The sequence below is a fragment of the Perissodus microlepis genome, chromosome 14, assembly GCF_051167445.1.
Source record: "Perissodus microlepis isolate ML-2025 ecotype Zambia chromosome 14, ASM5116744v1, whole genome shotgun sequence".
NCBI lineage: Eukaryota > Metazoa > Chordata > Actinopteri > Cichliformes > Cichlidae > Perissodus > Perissodus microlepis.
This window is the reverse complement of record NC_140474.1, coordinates 3899722-3917614: the sequence shown is the minus strand read 5'-3', so window position 1 is coordinate 3917614 and position 17893 is coordinate 3899722. Positions and strand designations below refer to the sequence as shown.

General features: G+C 39.6%; 1 protein-coding gene and 1 pseudogene across 2 annotated transcripts in view; both read right to left on the bottom strand.

Annotated features, from left to right (window-relative positions):
• Positions 1 to 17893, bottom strand: part of slc8a2b (solute carrier family 8 member 2b) — a 201268-nt gene that overhangs the window by 131546 nt on the left and 51829 nt on the right. For both annotated transcript variants that reach the window (XM_084951825.1, XM_084951824.1), the window contains exon 2: positions 12312 to 12351. The gene's annotated coding sequence lies outside the window, so the exon portion shown is untranslated. The remainder of the gene's footprint in view (positions 1 to 12311; positions 12352 to 17893) is intronic.
• On the bottom strand, positions 12393 to 17102 carry LOC146372891 (uncharacterized; annotated as a pseudogene).

Sequence of the window (17893 nt, the reverse complement as noted above, 5' to 3'; positions counted from 1 at the left end):
TTAATATGTTAACCAATAAACACTACACACAGCCTAGCTCTGAGGCATATTTATACATACAGCAGTAATATAACACATCAGACACATTACGTGAATCGAAATAGTAGGAATCATAAAATGAAGAAAAATATTCAGACAGAAGAAACACGGTTAATTTAAAGATAGGCTTTGGGAACAAAATAATGCCAAATAAATTAATAACAAGGGACAAAAAAAGCTCTCCCAAAACACACTCCTAGCTGTTCAAAATGGAGAATTCACTGTTAATAATATATAACTTGAGATTTTTTATTTTGTAGGCCTAGAACTTAAAGTATTAATTAAAATAGTATCAATGCAGCGAGTTCCAACTTGAAGCAAACAGCTTTAATATATTAAAAAAATGTGCTTCTAAAATTATTTCACAAAGATATTGTAATTCATGTACATCACAGTGTGTTCTATTATATTATTATTAGCTTTCTATAGAGCAACAATATCTACCAGTGACAGGATGGGTGCAGAGGACATGCTGTAATTTGATACTTGGTTTGTCATAAGATCTACAGAAATAAAAAACATTCTGTGATGCTCCAATTGTAATGCTGTATTAAAGACGAGTAGCCATTTCTGCACGTCTTTGCCAAAGACAACCAAGTAAGTAAGTTATATTACTCTCATATTTGTGAGATACGAGAGTAGCAGAGTTAACGTCTACTGCAGACATGCTTCAGAAATGATTAAGACCATTTTTTTAAAAATAGTGCTTTTAAAGTATGTTGCCTTTACCTACACTAGGATAAAAAGGATCAGATATTTGCTTCTCCATGTATTTTTTGATGTACCACTTTTTTTTCACACCTTTGTCTGCAGCTGAAAATGCAAAGGCACGTTCTTCCTCTCCGCCAACTGTGCTGCCAGGTCACTCCCTCCGCCGTGCGGTGGATGACTTATGAGTCAAAGTTTAAAGACCATTAACGTTGGTGCACCAGGCTGAGACCATTCCATCATCTTCCTGCTGTCGACATTCAGCAACTTTCTGTTCTGACACACATAACAAATGCCTTCTTACATCTGGCGTGTTACATATTGTTTTGGTCTTTTTGCCATCTCAGTGAGGCGCGAGCACTTTGTGTATTTATGCAGTTACTGTAACTATAAACGTTCCTAATAGAAATACTGATAAAGGATATGCCACTATCATAAGTGGTAACGTATCTAAAACAGCATTAATAAAATGTAAATTTCTAATATTGGATAAATGCACTAAAGCAATCTTTAAGAGGAAGGGAAAGATTTTTGGTAACAAAGGCTTCTGGTTTCTGTTTGTGGCTCATGTTCTACAGACTTGTCATCTTTGAACAGGGTTTTGGGTAAATACAGGTAAAAGTTTGTGGAATGACCACAAGAGAGGCTGCATTTATCCACTGCATTTACTTATCAATATTTGCCCATTTCATGATGACATTTTAAAGTTATTGGTGTATTTTCCTTATTTTTAGTTGTATTCTTTTCCAGTGGCAAATGTTCATATTAAAGCAGAACACAATTTCAGAGAATCAGCCCAATGTAATGAGCCAAAGGCTCAGCCTTCAGACTGTTTCAAACACTCGGTTTCATGTGGTATTTTCTACTCTTGGCTCTCACTAATTTCAGCAGGAGAGGATGTTCCTAATATAGTCATCTTTGGCTGTGAGCACAGAAGTGCTATCAACCTGCTCAAACTTTCTGTTGATAAGAGACAGATAATCAAAGGAAAGCTGGATTAAAACTGCATCTTGAAGATTTCACAGTATTAGATTGTAATTTTTTTTAACTGTAAAATATACAAAGCTGTCCTACTCCAAGATTACAGTCCAAGAATAATATAAAGCTAGAAATGAGCTTCACAGATCCCCTGTAACAGCACAGAGCTGTTAAAACCATAAAAGCACTGTATTTCAGTCGTCTTAGTCTTTTCTAAAGATTCGTGCTGTTCTATGAGAAAAAGAAACAGTTTCTGTTTCTCTTTTGTTCAGACAGATGAGCTTATTCGGGCACCATGTGATCACTGGACAATTTGTAAAGACTGAATTTTACATCAGTTCACTTAACTCACATTAACAGCTTAACTATAAAGTGGGATCAAATCCCAAAAGAATCGTTGACAATCATATTTGTTGTAATTTATTTAATTCGCTCAGCCTCAAAACAGCAGCTGGCAAATCAGACCTTAGTGACAGAAAGGAAATGAGCTGCGTGACTGCACAGTGTGCCTAACCAGAAACATAAAGCATGCTCTTTACTCTGTCATTGTACCGATACGCTGAAAAAAGGTAAGAAAATCTCACTCGTACATACAATAAATGAATATGGTGGATACTCAGGGAAAAAAGAGCAAAGTTCCCTCCCTCTCCTCATCCTTTTTATTCTCGCGACGCTGCCTCTCTCGCACTTTTTCTCTTAACAAAGTTCATTGTGTGTTTGTGTGTCTCACTGAGAGCCATCCATCTCCCGTCCCTGGCCGCTCTCTATAATTACAGTGGCTCTGCCTTCCCTGCATGCCAGCTAATGCTCTCCTCATTACATTGTGTATGTGTTTGTGTGTGTGTGCTTATCAAATACCAAAATACCACCACCTCCGCTCCTTGGTAATCGCAGTCTACATCAGCTGTCACCTTTTAAGATCTGAAACAAGAAGCTCGGGATGTGCACACACAAACAAAGACAAACATGAATCAGGCTAAACTGGTTTTTTGCTTCACTGAATGAATTGTACTGGGGTGCCTGGCTTGAGCACCAAAGTCAGCCTTCATTTGGTGATTACCAAGGTAATCTGACATAAGAGCTAAGAATTAACATCCTAATTCTTGAAATACACTTGGTGTGTGCCTGTGACGTCTGTTTGTTCCGTACTTCACATGGCTTCAAATCACACTGGGAGCACTTCAGAAGCAGAGCCTTCAGCCTGCACAGGGTCTTTTATTTTGAGAATTGACAGCATTCCCTATGCTGTTCCTGTCTGCCTTCCTGCCTTCCTCACACACTCTGTGCAGCTGTAATGGACACGCAGCAGAGAGACACTTCTAGGACACTTGTGAAATGTGCTGCGGCTCATTGGTTGGCAGCACTGCAACGACAAAAGCCACATATGTGGTAAAATTATTTTCCCCATTCAATGAGCAGCCTGTTTTTTCCTTAAATGATTTCATGAAATCAGCAATTACACAAAGTGAAGAAAACATGAAGAATCAGTCACATTTTCCTACAGCCTGAGGAACAGCAACACAGATTGTTTCAGTTTCTCAGCAGCTCAAACTTCAAATGCATACAATTTATGAGCATCCATCTATCAAATCAAATCAATTTATTTATCTATGTTTTTAAATGCATATCCAAGAGTCCCCAGCCTGCCACAGGGCTAAAAGAAGCTAACATTTATGCTCACTTTCACATCCGCAGCCAATTTAGAAACAACAAGTAACCTAATGAGCCCGTGTTTGTACTGTAGGAGGAAGCTGAAATACCCAGAGAACCCATGAAAGCACCAGGTAAGCACAGGTAAACCTTTATGTGAACAGAAGAATAGACGGATACCTAAATTTACATGACTATATATTTAATAGGACTATGACTGCCCCATATCATATTGTTCATAATAACACTGGACAGTATAGTAAAATTGTTATAACAAAATTATTAAAATGTCAAATCACGATATCATTTCCATAGCAACGCCGTGTGTATGTTTTCTAGTGCGTGCAGAAGCCCTGGGCATGTCTGAGAGAAAGAGCTGTGTATCAGCCTCCAGTGATGAGTCCGTTAAATGTGGAAACAAGAAACGTGTTTCACCTCTCGAGGCAAAAATAAACCAATATGCAAACAAATGACTTGTTTGCACTGAGCACTCACTTGCTTTACTTCATGACAGGAAGAGCAAAAGGTGAATGAAGGTGTCGAGTCTTCATGTTGTACTTTTACAGGGAAAAATACTACCTGGGCTACTTCTGTGCTTACATTAAATGTATGCTTTGACACTACTATTGGACCATAAAGCTATAATTCATAGTAGGAAGTGTGTCATCAGTGACAGTAGCTCAGAAAACAAGGATGGAAAATGTCCTTTGTTTATTTACAGTTATAAATGCTGCTGCGTCATAATTTTTCTTGACAAATCACGATACAGTTTTGAGAATATTTCTCAGTTTAATTACACACGTAAATATATGTGTGTTAGTGTCCAGCACATAGGGCGCCCATGAGGTTTTGACACAGGGGGAATGTTGCTGTTGGCAAATATCCCATTTGTCTTATTGACATGTTGTCGAAGATTCATGGGAGCAGTTTTTTATGCTAAACATTAATCATGCTCATTTTCTGTTTTTCATTTATAACAAAGTAGGTTCATTCTCAGAAAGGCATATCAGTCTGGAGCTCAACCTGATTTTTTTATTGACACTGGTTTACATCATCTTTACAATGACTGATTAATACCCACCAGCATCATTAGGACTGTGCAGCTGGAGTGATGAAGGGATGGAAGAGGATGAGGAAAAGATTTTGGGTGTGGGCTGATAAAGCTGCTCTGCAGAGGAGGTTGTAGTTTGGAGAGAAGAGTGAAATCATAAGCTGCAAGAACAAGAAAAAAAACAGAAGGAGGAGGAAGTGATGGTCACCAAACAGAGTGAAGGAAGGAGGAATAGAGGAATATGTGAAATGAGGGGGGAGAGGAGAAAAGTTTGATATCAGGCCTGTGGCAGAAAAACAGAGAAAAAAAAGGGACAACAAGGAGGATTTATCAGCCATCCTGATGATGCACTAAGACCTCTGAATAAATGTGCCCTTATCATCTATGAAATGATGCTATAATCTGGTGACTGCTGTAAAAGAAGGCACTGAATCCCAAACACTGTTTTTTCTTGAGCCCTAAACATGTTCATTTTTGTCTAAGCAAAGATTTCCAAGGCTTCTTTAATGACAGCTGTCACTGTGAATCTGTTAAGTAAATAATAAATCTGTCAATCAAGCCGTGTGAAAGGATGGTGTGAAGACTCCAATTAGGCTGCAGAACACATGAAATCATGAACCCCACTGTGCTCCACAGAGTGCTTTATAAAAATCGTGTGTGATCACGAGTAAGAGTGAACAAGAAAGAAAGAGAGAGGCTGAGATGTTCAGGAAAAGTAAAAATAAGAGCATTGGAGTCAAACATGGGGAAAAAGTTACAAACAGAAGGCTTCTGGTGGCTGGAAAGTTAAACACAGCATGAATGCAGACCAGCAGGTGACTGGGGTGTGGGTGTGATTGTGTATCAAATGATAAGAGGTATTCAGTGGGCTGAAAAGTCTGGAACAGTTGGAAATATGATGGTGAGGAAAGAAAGCAATTTTTCATGAAGTGAAAGATAGAAGGGAAATATAACAGAATGAAAAACAAACAGAATGTATTATTTTACCTTGAAGATCATAATATTTCATCCAATTACCACCTTCAACTGTAAGCTTACAAGCAACACACCACTCAGTGTGTGTTGGTGCCTCAGACCAAGTAAACCAAATGAACCAAAGAAGTTCATTCAGGTAAACATAGAACATAGTGGGTGAGACGGGACACAGGACTGGAGGTGACATGGACATTACTAAACAAACACACGTGCAGACGAAGTCCTTTTAAAGTCATCAGCATTTATATACTTGTAATGGATCACTGTCTCTCAAACACGCACACGCCGGGATCTTCAACTCCCCTTTGGTCCACTTATATAAAGCCAATTATTATTCACCACCTTCCACCCACCCACACACTCCTCCCCTCTGCCTTAGCATCCACCCACCGCTGTATCCAGGCAGAAGCCATTAGAGACCACACACAGCAGGAACACTGAACCATTTATGGACACAGGACTATTCATGTCACACACACTGTGTGTTGGCTCAGCATGGTGGGAAACACATGCTGGTATCTGCTTCTCGACTGTTATATTCGCTTGGAATGTGACAGGAAGTTGGTCAAACTGAGCACTAATGAAGTTTAAATAATCTGCAATGATGCACAAAAAAGTCACTCTGCAGTCGACTGAGTGACAGAATGAAAGTGTCAGCTGAAACTATTTAAAATCTCACAAAGAATCGACCCTGGCTTTAAAAATGACTAATCAAACAGAACTGACCTACACATTAATCAAAAAGCAATGTTTACAGAAGAACGGCAAGATACAGTAACTACTACAGAAATATCGCTTTACCGGTGCCCACAGCTCTGACATACGCTTCACTTTCAGTCAGAGTGAGACTGCAAATACATTTATCATCTAATCACATCGTGAAGCCTCTAAACTCGCTTTTCTGTAGTTTGCTCACATGTGCAGAATGCAGAGGTATGCAGTATGAGCGACATCTTCTCTCAACACGTACATGCACTAAATTGCATAAGAGAATTCTTGTGCATACATGAATGGAGTGCTATGTACAGTATATAGAGCTTTTTTACTCTGAGCACATTTAATACAATATCCGTCCCCGACCTGACCATCTGTCATTTCATCTATAAAAATCAGTGGAACAGCACTGTTCCCTGTTCTCTTTCATAATATAAAATAGCAAGATTAAAGGTGGGGAAGGATTTCCTCTCACTGTGGGATCAGTAAGCTCCACATTCAGATTTTTTTGGTCACTTCTTATCACTTCCCTGGGAAACATATTCCCCAAACTATTAAAGCATGGCCAAATTGATGCTGGTAGGAGGAAAGGTTTTGGCATTAGAGTAAAATAAAATTGTCTGCCCTGGTAAAAGACATAAAATGGAAAATATGTCTTGGCTGCAGTAACTTCCAGAGAGCCAACCGACTGTGCTCATGTGAGGCTCCAGTTCAAGTCTATTCGTAACATTTGTGCCTGTTTGGGAACAAGCACCGAGATGTTTTTGTGCCTCTGCCACAGAAAAATACTCACTTCTTTGCTTCGTGCAATGTTTACAGGAGCAAGAGAAAAATTGCTGTCCGTTTATCTTTTCATTCCATGCACGCTCTTTCTAATGCATGCAACACCATTAAATATACCTCATTATTATAAAGAAATCTAATATTAAAATAACCCTGTGCCTCAAAACAAATCGCTGCTGTATACATAACATGGTTCACTAGAAAACCAAATTATTCCTCAACAAATCATCAAAATGGTCTTTAAAATATTACAGCTATTGCATTAAATTTTTTATGACTTGGCAAATGACTCTTTTTTCACACTGCTGTACTGTTAATAAATACTAAATTAGTAAATAGTTGGTTTCACAGGTTACATTATTTTAATCTTATTTATTTTTCACATTTTTAATGGGACGAATTGGAGGATTTTGCCAAGACTGAATCCAAACAAAGACCTGTGACCAACATGCCACAAATCTAGACTTATTGATTTTGTGTGTTTTTCACACATAGAGGGGGTGTCAGCCTTTCTAATAAAATATTGATTATGCTTCAATCATCTTCACCCAGCATCCCGAAGCTACTGGTGTGCAACAGTCTGTGTTGTTCAGTGAAAGTAATGGATCGGATTGTCGGGTAATAACATTCAGGCTCAGAGGCAGGATTTAGTCCCTGGAGGTAACAAGGTTACAGGTTCAAATCCCGCAGGTGCTGCCATTTATATTCTAGAAACAGGCAGACAGGAAACCAATGGAAATATGAAACCTCTGGCAAACAATGTGTATGTGATTAAAGGAAGCTGCATGTGGGGGGTGGCTGATGCAGGGACACCGAAGGACAATCTTAGAATGTACCTTAATAATTTTGTAGAGGAAAGCAGTGGTGGAGATTCAAGGCTCATAATATAATGGCAGCCTTTGAGGTACGGGTTTACAGGGAGGCCCCAAAAAAAGCAGAAGTCATGATGGATCAGGTTTCATGTTGCATAGTTAATAAAAATCTTGTTAATGTGGGCGTGTGTTTGATTAAAACAAACATTTTGTGACACACAGTCTCAGGCATTCCCAGGATTTTGTCAGTGAGCGGCACATTCAAACTTAAAGTAGGGGGCACTCTGCAAAATAGAACAACTGCTTAGATAGAAATCCAGTGCTGGAACGAAAAGTACGATTTTCAGGCGAAGCCTCGATACAGATGTATTACTGTAACCTGCATAAACAAGAGACTAACATGGTTTCGTGTTCAACAAATGTTTTATGAAGAAATGCAAGCAGTATTCAGTGTCTTTACCCCTATAGTACTTCAGTATTATGCAAGAACACGTAAATTAATATTATACAACCGGGTCATAATTATTTATTTATGTGTATCTCTCTTTAATGTTGCAGCTGGAGATGATTTTAAGTACTTGTATAGTGCTGGGTAGTTTTATCTTTAATAATAGTGCAGCTTGCATGAGTAAATCCAAATGTTAAAATCTGCAACAGACGAAGAAACCAAGCTTTAAAATATGTGGCCTTACATGCAGGAAGGTCGTAGAATAGAAGAAATAAAAATACCTGGAGTATAATAACATTAAAGCGAGCTTCAGTTGAGTAAATGCATTAAGTTACATATCCACATGCTCATGCAGTAGAGCATTGTGCTGTGAAATGAATATTGTTGTAGTCCAAAGATATTGGTGTAGGTGGGACACATATTAGTGCTGCTGATGCTGTTGCTCTGGATGCAGTCTCAAAGTCACGCTCCACACTCACTGGGATGTATTGAATCAGTAATCAGATCATATTTTTTAAAAAACAATTTAAATTTTTAAAAAGTAAAAAGAAAAAAATGTGTTAAACCTTCTTGCTGATGTTACTTTATAATATACAGATTTCTTAATGTCATTTGCACTTCTACTTGTTAGAATTCCATATTACACAGTTGGACCTTATTATTTTTTGTTATTTAATTTGATCTTGTTCTTATTCTTTCCATCTCACCCTATCTGGCATCACACCAACCATCTGCATGTCCTCCTTCACTGCATCCATGAATCTTCTCTGAGGCCTTCATCTTTTCCTCCTGCCAGCACCGTCTTTGACATCCATGGTTCAATATATCCATTATCCCTCATCAGCACATGCTCACTCTCATATATAAAAATTATTAGGCCTTCACTTAGGCCATATAGTACTTCTACTTATAAAAAAGTTATTTTTTTAATTTCTAGTGCGTGCAGAAGCCCTGGGCATGTCTGAGATCATTGGTATTTTAATTATACCGTTTGTATTGTTCTGCTACTGCTGCAAGAGTAATTTCCCCTATCGTATCAAGTACAAAGTGGTATAAAGTATCCAAACATTCTACAGCCTACTGCAAAACAGGGAGAAGGACAGAAACCACACTTTTAACTCAAAGAGACTTCATCTATTTTACCTTTATGGGGTTAATGAAGTGATAATCACAGATAAATTAAATTTATATTTCAAACAGACCTCTCACACAGGGCACAAGCTTGGACGCAAACACCTAGAGCAGACATATCGACTGAAGGAAGAAATGTTGCTCAGAGGTGTAATAAAATGTGATCAAATGAAAGTAATAAAGTATTAATGAGGATGAGATAATTCAACCGGGCATAAAAATAATCAATGTGTGCGACAATGGAGAGGAAATGGCCACTTTCACTGGCATCTCATCCTACTGGACCACTGCCCACATCGTTACAGGTGATTCCCCAGTCAAAAATATATCTCATACTTTGAGCTGTCCCTAATCACTGTCTCCATTACATTTCATGGATGGTGGAAAAGAAGGAGGAAGGACAGAGAAGTATAATCACTGATATAAAGTGCACGAGGTTGACTACTTTTTTGAAATAACAGCAACATTTCTGGAACCAGAAAGAGAAACGGTGAAAAACAGAGGCGGTATAGGCCAGAGAGACCAAGAAGACACGGATGATGAAAAAAAATTATAAAGAAAGAAAACACAAATTCTGTGAGAAAAGTCTTCCTTGATGTTGCTTTTTTAAATAAGAGGTTAGAGATTGATTAAATTTAGAGATGCACTGATGCGCTGTCAGCTGATTCACTTGCTGGGTAAACACCTTGATTAATGTAAACCCAGTGTATCTTCTTTTCTCTGAAACAAAATGGAACATGCGCTGGGCTGTGACTGTTTCTGTTTTAATTATAATTCTGATTGCACTGCAGCCATCTGCTGTTTCATTGATCCAATAGCTTTGCATTAGGAAGTCTTTTTTTGTGCTGCAGTGATTCCCATAAAAGTAATTATTGTTCAGCATTAAATGGATTCATCTTCAACACAATCAGCTCAGATCTGCTGTTGCAGCTGGTTTAGATGAAATACTAAAAGAAGCTAAACACAGCTTAGTATGATAGTATGATGCAAACATTTACAAAATAATTTGGGGGAATACTGTATACATTTTAACTGAATGGCCAATGTCTCGTAGATTTAAAGAAGATGAATCATGCATCTCATTTTTTAATTTAAAGATAATCAGAAATGGGAGAAAAAATGAAAATGGACAAGCGTTTATATCACTTCTCACTTACTGACAGCTCAAACATTTTACAATCATTATTTAGATTAATACAGTACGCTTAACACATTCTATAAACTTTAAACACTTTACCTGTCTCCACATTTAACCTCCTAAGACCCAAACTCTTCCACGGCATGCATTTTTAATTTCTCTTTGATATTTGGGCATATTGGGGCCCGATGAATGTAAAAACAAAGAATTACCAGATTTTTTTTCAACCTTATTTTTGTTTTTAAGAAAAATAAGAGCCACATATGAGGATATTCGTTTAAAATTATAAGATAGATAGAACAGTAGCAGTATAATGTCCTCGTAAGTGGATATCAGGCCCATGTAGAGCAAAATTGAGTATTTTAGTCTAAATAACCCAAAATGTGATGTCCACATATGTGGACGCCAGGTCCTAGGAGGTTAATCTAACAGGCTTGTTTTTGGACTGTTGGAGGAAGCACGAGTATCCAGAAGAAACCCACACAAGCGCAGGAAGAACCTGCAGACTCCACCCAGAAAGGCCTGAACCAATCAGGATGCTGAAACGAGAAACCTTCTGGCTGCAGGGCAACAGTGCCAGCCACTGCACCACAGTACCGTATCAGTGCATCTCTAACTCAAACACCTGTTTGCTGTGTTTGAAAGTTGGTGTGGTGACTGTTTAGGGATCAATGCAGATTATAGCTATTACAGCACAGCAGTGCCGTGGTTAGCACTGTCACCTCACAGCAAGAGTGTCCTGGGTTTGTGATGACACTTCACTACTTGTAGTTGACAGTCGTGGACTCTTCTTTCCTCTACGAATAGACGGAAATGGTTGATTTGTGACCATTCATAACTGTTGCCACATTAAAGGAATCTTATTCAGAACTCAAATTTGATCACTACAGTGATCAAAAGCAAATTGAAAAAACTTCTTCAATTCAACAACACTGCAGATACAACACAACTAGATGCAGAAACCAGTAACACTCGGGAACAACAAATCCTTCCTTTTTGCTGTTTCGTATTTTCACTGTGTTTTCTTGATTTGCTTTGATCTTTTTGTTTTTACGTTGCAATCTAGCATCATCCAACATCAGCCTGCATTAAAAGGGACTGAATTAGAGAAGAGCATCATAGTGTCACCTTCTTTGTTCAGGTGACATTTGGCTGTTGGCAGTTTTATAAGGAAAACTTAAAGGCAAAAGAACATACAGCTGTCACTTTCTCCAAACACTTTTACTTATTTCCACTGGGCCAGTACTGCAAACATGAGGTCATGTGTGAAGGTGTTTTACTGAATGGAGCATTTAAAAAAGAGAAAAATGGCACAAACATGGAGGAAACAGCCTGTTGATTGTTGGCAACAAGTCCCTGTTCTCCTGATACATGCTGCTACATCACACGCAGCCTGGAGGGATGACTCGCACACATTTTCTATTTGTTCAAAAAAAAAAACACAACTTTCATCCACACAAACACGCACGCACGCACACACACACACACACACACACACACACACACACACACAGAGCAGTCCTGGGTTTCCTGGCTTGGATGACGGCAGTGAGATGTTCAGTATTCAGAGTGAAGGAATAAAACCAGTGAACAGGGCGAGCTGGCTTCAGTAACAAAGCAGCCTCTTTGTGACTCGCTCACTGGGACTCGTGTGTGTGTGTGTGTGTGTGTGTGTGTGTGTGTGTGTGTGTGTGTGTGTGTGTGTGTGTGTGTGTGTGTGTGTGTGTGTGAGTATGTGTGGCAGGATCTCTCCTCATAAAGCATTTGTTCATGCATAAAGCGACTGCACATTAAAACTTTGCGTACTGCAGACGGCGCTTCTACGAGCATATGCGTGACAACACAGCTTACTCATGCACAAACGCACAAAGCCATTTTACTTACCCAAACCAAACTCATGGGGTCGTGGAGGAGTTCAGCTGCCCTGCAACAATCAAGAAAATGTGATGAGGAGACGGCCTGAACAGAAAATTACACACATATTAGCATCTTGAACACATCCTTGGGACAGACTCTCTAAAATGCACCTTTCAATCATAAGCTCAGAAAGTGGTTTCTCACAGTGCAGCATCCTCAATACTGAGCCAGCTTCTCTTCTGCCTTAATGTCCTGAGACACTTAACCAAAGTAAACAGATCAATGAAAAGAAATTGCTTTGTTTCACTGTTTGGCTGTAAAGGATTTGTCTCCACTGCACCTATAGAAAACCACTGAGAGAATCAGTGGCTAATATTTCTATTGAGAACCTGGCACACTCTACAGGTTTCTACTGATGTGCCTTTAGTGCTTGTTCCTCCAGCACACAAGCACAGAATATCATTTTGTGCTCTGATAGGTTTTATCACTGGCTACTTTAATCCTTTCAGATTTTAGTACCTCATATGTGGTATTCCAGCCCCTGTAATTGTGCGTTCTTTACTCTTCCAAGTGTCTTGGTAAATACCAAAGAGTTTAAAGGAGCTGCCAGGGTAAATTAAATGTTAAGACAGAGAACATACAGCTTTTAAAAGTATGGGAATTTAAACGTCTCAGTGGTTGCGTGGGCTGATGAAGCGACGGCTTGCCAAGACTTCAGCAGCCCGTGTATCTTTCCTGAGGTAGTGATGAGGATTACTCTCTCCAAGGTAAAGGGTGTATAGATTGGATTATTGATTGGTGTGCACAAAAGGAAGAGAAAAGGAAGTGTATGTGAGAGAGAGGGAGAGAAACAGGAAGGAGGGAAGAGAGAACGGTTCAGAAAGCCAAAGCAGCCAGCTGGTAGATGAAAGCAAACTCCATAATGATGGAGAGAGGTGAGTGTTATGCCACAGAGTGTTGTTTTTTTAAAGATGCATCAGGCTGTTCTCGTTCTGTCAAAGCTGCTGGCATTTAGACACAAGGTGCCCTTCAGTGTCTGCGCCCTGATGCTCCTGGTTACAGCAGGTTAGGGAGTGTTTGTCACTCCCAACTCAGTGTCGTCTCTCTCTGCAGTTTGCGTTTTGCCCTCAATCCCCCCAAGCAGTCGTGTTAGATGGCTGTCCCATCCCTGAGTCTAGGGTCTCTTCCTTTACAAAGGAGAGTTCTTCCTCCTCACTGTCACCAACTATTGCTCATAAAGGATTATCGGATGATTAGGATGTTTTTTTTTTTTTTTTTACCGTTTCAATGTTTTTTACCTTACAATACTTTACTGTTATGTAGGAGTATAGCGTAACTGAGAACATAGGTTTTATTCGATGGGAACAATCTTTGCTCGCAGATTTGATCAGAAGTCAGTTACAGGCCAGGAGTAAGGATGTCTGGTTAAAGATGACTAAGATGCTCATTTCCAGCTCCATGTTGTTAGTTCACTTCATCCCTTGTCATAAACAAGCTGATTCAGTAATCACAAGTAATGTGCTTTTCATTGAGATCATTATAATAATAAGTCAGAAAAAACTATCTGAACTTTCAAAGAGATTACACTGACTTCACTGTTTGATACATACATGTATCTATGCCATTGTGCCCTGTGGACGACAACAGACTAGTGTCATTTTGGTCCGACATTCTTAATTTAATTTCATTATTTAATGACAGCTGATGTGATTTTCTGTCCATTGTGTCTCGATTCATCACTCAGCAATTCCAAAATAACTTTTTGCATTTTCACATCACTCATTTCTCCCTCGTGATGTGAGTTTGTGAAATTCCAATACTATTTTTTCAAAGAGCAGTGCTGCATTAATGACAAATTACATACTAGCAAATTGGATTTCCACTTTCATTTAGCTTTTTTTTTTTTTTTTTAACTTTTAACGTTTTGTTAATTTTAGGCAATTATGTGATTAAACCCTGGAAAAGAGTTTTGTATTGATACATTTCATCACACCTACAAGCCAAAAGTCTTCCACCCTACCTGGAAACACCTGCAGAGTTCATTTTTGCTCCAATGGTAATTATGTCAGCAGAGAGCGAGCTCTTTTGCAGTCCATTTGTGCACCAAGGCAAAAAAGGGAAAATGCTGCTAAGTGTTTACTCAGTGTGTTATTATGTGACACTTAAGGGCCAAGAATTAGAGTGTGATGAGCTGGTAGTCAATGAATTAGTTGGTAGGAGTGATCAGTGCCGGCAGACTTGCTGCAACATCAGGGTGTAACAAACTGAAAAATGTGCGAGTCCCAGAGTGGAGCCAACAGGACCAGAAATAGTAGTATATTTTGCAAATTGAAAACAGCTACTGTATCTGGCTGCTTGCCACGCCAGGGAAACCTTCCCTGCTTCGATGTCCGACCGTGGATGACTGCCAGACTTTCAACACTCAATTGGTGTTTCCCCAAAGTAAGATTGCTGGCATGCAAAGGATCCCAAAGCTAGACAAAAGCACCTGCTGCTTAAAATTGCTCAATTACTTAATACTCAATACAGCAGCTCACCTGTTGCCTGGAGCCAAAAATGCACCAAAACAATTAAAAAGTGACATGATTGTTAAAAACTCTAAGGAGCTTGGAAAGAGAAGCGACTGGACTTCTTTAAGTTTTTTCACCTCTCATCAGCGAGGTTCTAAGACCAAATGATGGAGAGTCCCAGGTACTCTTTAGTGGGGGTGTCCCTTAAGAGAATCATTGACCCACTACTGGTGATGTGCCTCATCACACGAGTCGGGGTGTGAAAAAGGCTGTAGGTGATTATCAATAGAGGTTTCGAGTGAAACCACTGTGAGAGCTTGCACCCACCCTATCATGTGACCCATTGAGATCAACTGACGCAAAATGTGAGTGGGCATTAAGGAGGCTGGGAAGGATCTCAAAACTGGATTATAGATGGCAGACAGTTGGTGTCGTAAACCACCGCCTCTGTTCAAAGATGGTCGTTCACAGTGGACATAGATGCTTCTTTCACTCCTCTTTCAAACCATCTGTCTTATCTGTCCAACATGTGAACATTGGCATCCTCAAAAGAGTGACCTTTGACCTTTAGATGCAGATGGACAGCCAAGTCTTGTCCCGTTGAGGTGGCTCTTCTATGTTGTGCCATGCGTTTATGAAGTGGCTGTTTGGTCTCTCCAATGTAGAGGTCTGGGCCCTCCTAGACACACTGTACAGCACACACTACATTGTTCAGTTTGGGAGTTTTGTCTTTGGGATGAACCAGTTTGTGTCTGAGTGTGTGGTTGGGTCTGAAGTACACTGGGATGTCGTACTTGGAGAAGACTCTCCTCAGTTTCTCTGATAAACCTGCTACATAAGGAATGACAATGTTGTTCTATTTGTCCTTCTGATTCTCCCTAGTTGGTGTCTGACCTTCTTTACTGTGCATCATTGCAGATTTAATGAAAGCCCAATTAGGATAACCACATATTTTAAAAGGTTCCTTTACATGTGTTCCTTTTCTTTCCCTCCTGGCTTAGAGGGAATGTTTTCTGCCTGGTGGTGTAGGGTCCTGATTACTCCAAGTTTGTATTCCAGTAGGTGGTGGGAGTCAAAGAGTAAGTACTGCTCTGTGTGTGTGGGCTTCCGGTAACTTTAATGTTGAGGTTTCCACTCTCCTCAATGTGCACAGCACAGTCCAGAAATGGTAAACCATTTTCCTTTGTATCTTCCCTGGTGAACTTCACATGTTCACATAACTGTTCACATGATCTCATTGCACAGAAACATAAAGCTTCTACTTCTAGGGTTCTGATTTTGACCCAGGTGTCATAATTCAGGCAAATGAAAAAGAAAAGTCAACTAGCAGGAAGGTGATGCAGTTAGTGCATCTGATGTGTTGTGGTCTTGTTTCTTTCTTTATCTGTCAGCCACATTTTGTCTTCCCTGTCTTATTATTATGCTGGAAGCATAAGTGTGCCAAACACACATACACTAACACACCCACACCCACGCACAAAAACACACACATTTCTAGGACAAATAATAACGCCATAGAGTGCAAAAGTAAACAAAAGAGGCAGGTATAAACCTAGGACACAAACTACACACATAAAACACACACTTCCTGTCACAGGGCAGATAAAATAGCTGGCGCGCCGCAGTAAACAAACACTGTAGCATCCCGGGCAATAACAGAGCCGCGTTTCAGCAATCGATAAAGAGAAGCATGGCTGACACCTTCACGAATATGAGATGTTGGTTCACAGGCCACAGCAAGCAGCTAACACAGATTTTTTCTGCTGCTCTCTAAAGAAACCACCATCATGTTTGTGCAACAATCCCAATGTAACACACTAAGAACCAAAAATGCAGGGATTTAGCTGCAGAAGCAATGGCTCCAGGATTTACAGCCCTATTTATTTGAGTCCAGAGAAGGTAAACTGATTGGTGCTGAAAACTAGATGTATGGGAGGTTTTCTACACGTTCCATAACTTTCACTTTGCCATATTTGTTTTGGTTAGCCCATGAGCCATGTTAATCTTTTTTGAAAACATATTTTTTATCCATTTCCTGTGTCCTGGAACTTTGTTTGATCTTTGCAGCACCGATGTTTTCCAAAAAGTTAAGCCTTTCAATTCAGTTTTATTTCATTAGCTGGGCCCACGTCCTCATTTTAGATTTGCTAATGTTGTTTAGGAGATAAAGGCGAATCGCTTAATCAAGAAATGAGCTGCGGTTTGGGGAAGGCCTCAATGGGGACTGGTGGCAGCTCCTGGGCCTGGCAGATCCTCATGTACTAATGAAAAGTGAAGAAGTTAAACAAACGAGAACGAGCAGCTTGCCGGGGGGGGGGGGGGGGGGGGGGGGGGGGGTATACATAATACCCAGAAGGTGCATGTTTGGAAGTGTGGTCCCACTCCTGAAATCCAGATAATTTATCTCCAGTTGTTTACTGCCAACAGTCGCCTCAAGGTGCTTTATACTGTATGGCAAAAACAGCAATTAAATTAATTTTTGGTAGAATTAATTCAACAGTCATGGATGGGTTTGGTTGAAAAAAAAAATGGGACCAGAGGTCAGTCCACCAAGAAAGGGAATTTAATCAGATCTGGATTCATGAATATTGGATGGATTCTTTACCGTAGTGAGATCAGAGAAAACTGGACCTTGTGCTTCAGATTTTTACATCTTCACAAATTCATCTCAAACTCGTCACAAAAATGACACAAACTAATCCAGTCAGGGACTAAATTCACCCTGTTGCTGAAATTATTACTATGAAACGTCTCTGGAGTCACTCTTGTTTACAACCTAAACGAGCTAATTTGTAATTACAGTTTGTGCCTTCCTTTCTTTTCTAAAGTGAAAAATGTTGTTTTTCTACCAGCAGGAAACTTCAGTTCAACAATTCAACAGCATCTCATTCTACAAACATTTTTCTCTCTACTGAACCAATCACAGCACACATGTCACATTACAGCAGACCGGATATTAAAATGTCACACAAATTATTTCAGCATGATGCCCACATTTGTGTCTGCTTCACCTTCTGTCACTGAGTTGTTCTTTGCAGAAGACGACAGAAGAAGAGGTAAAGAGCAGATAACAGGTTCAACTCAGAACTAATGGTTGGT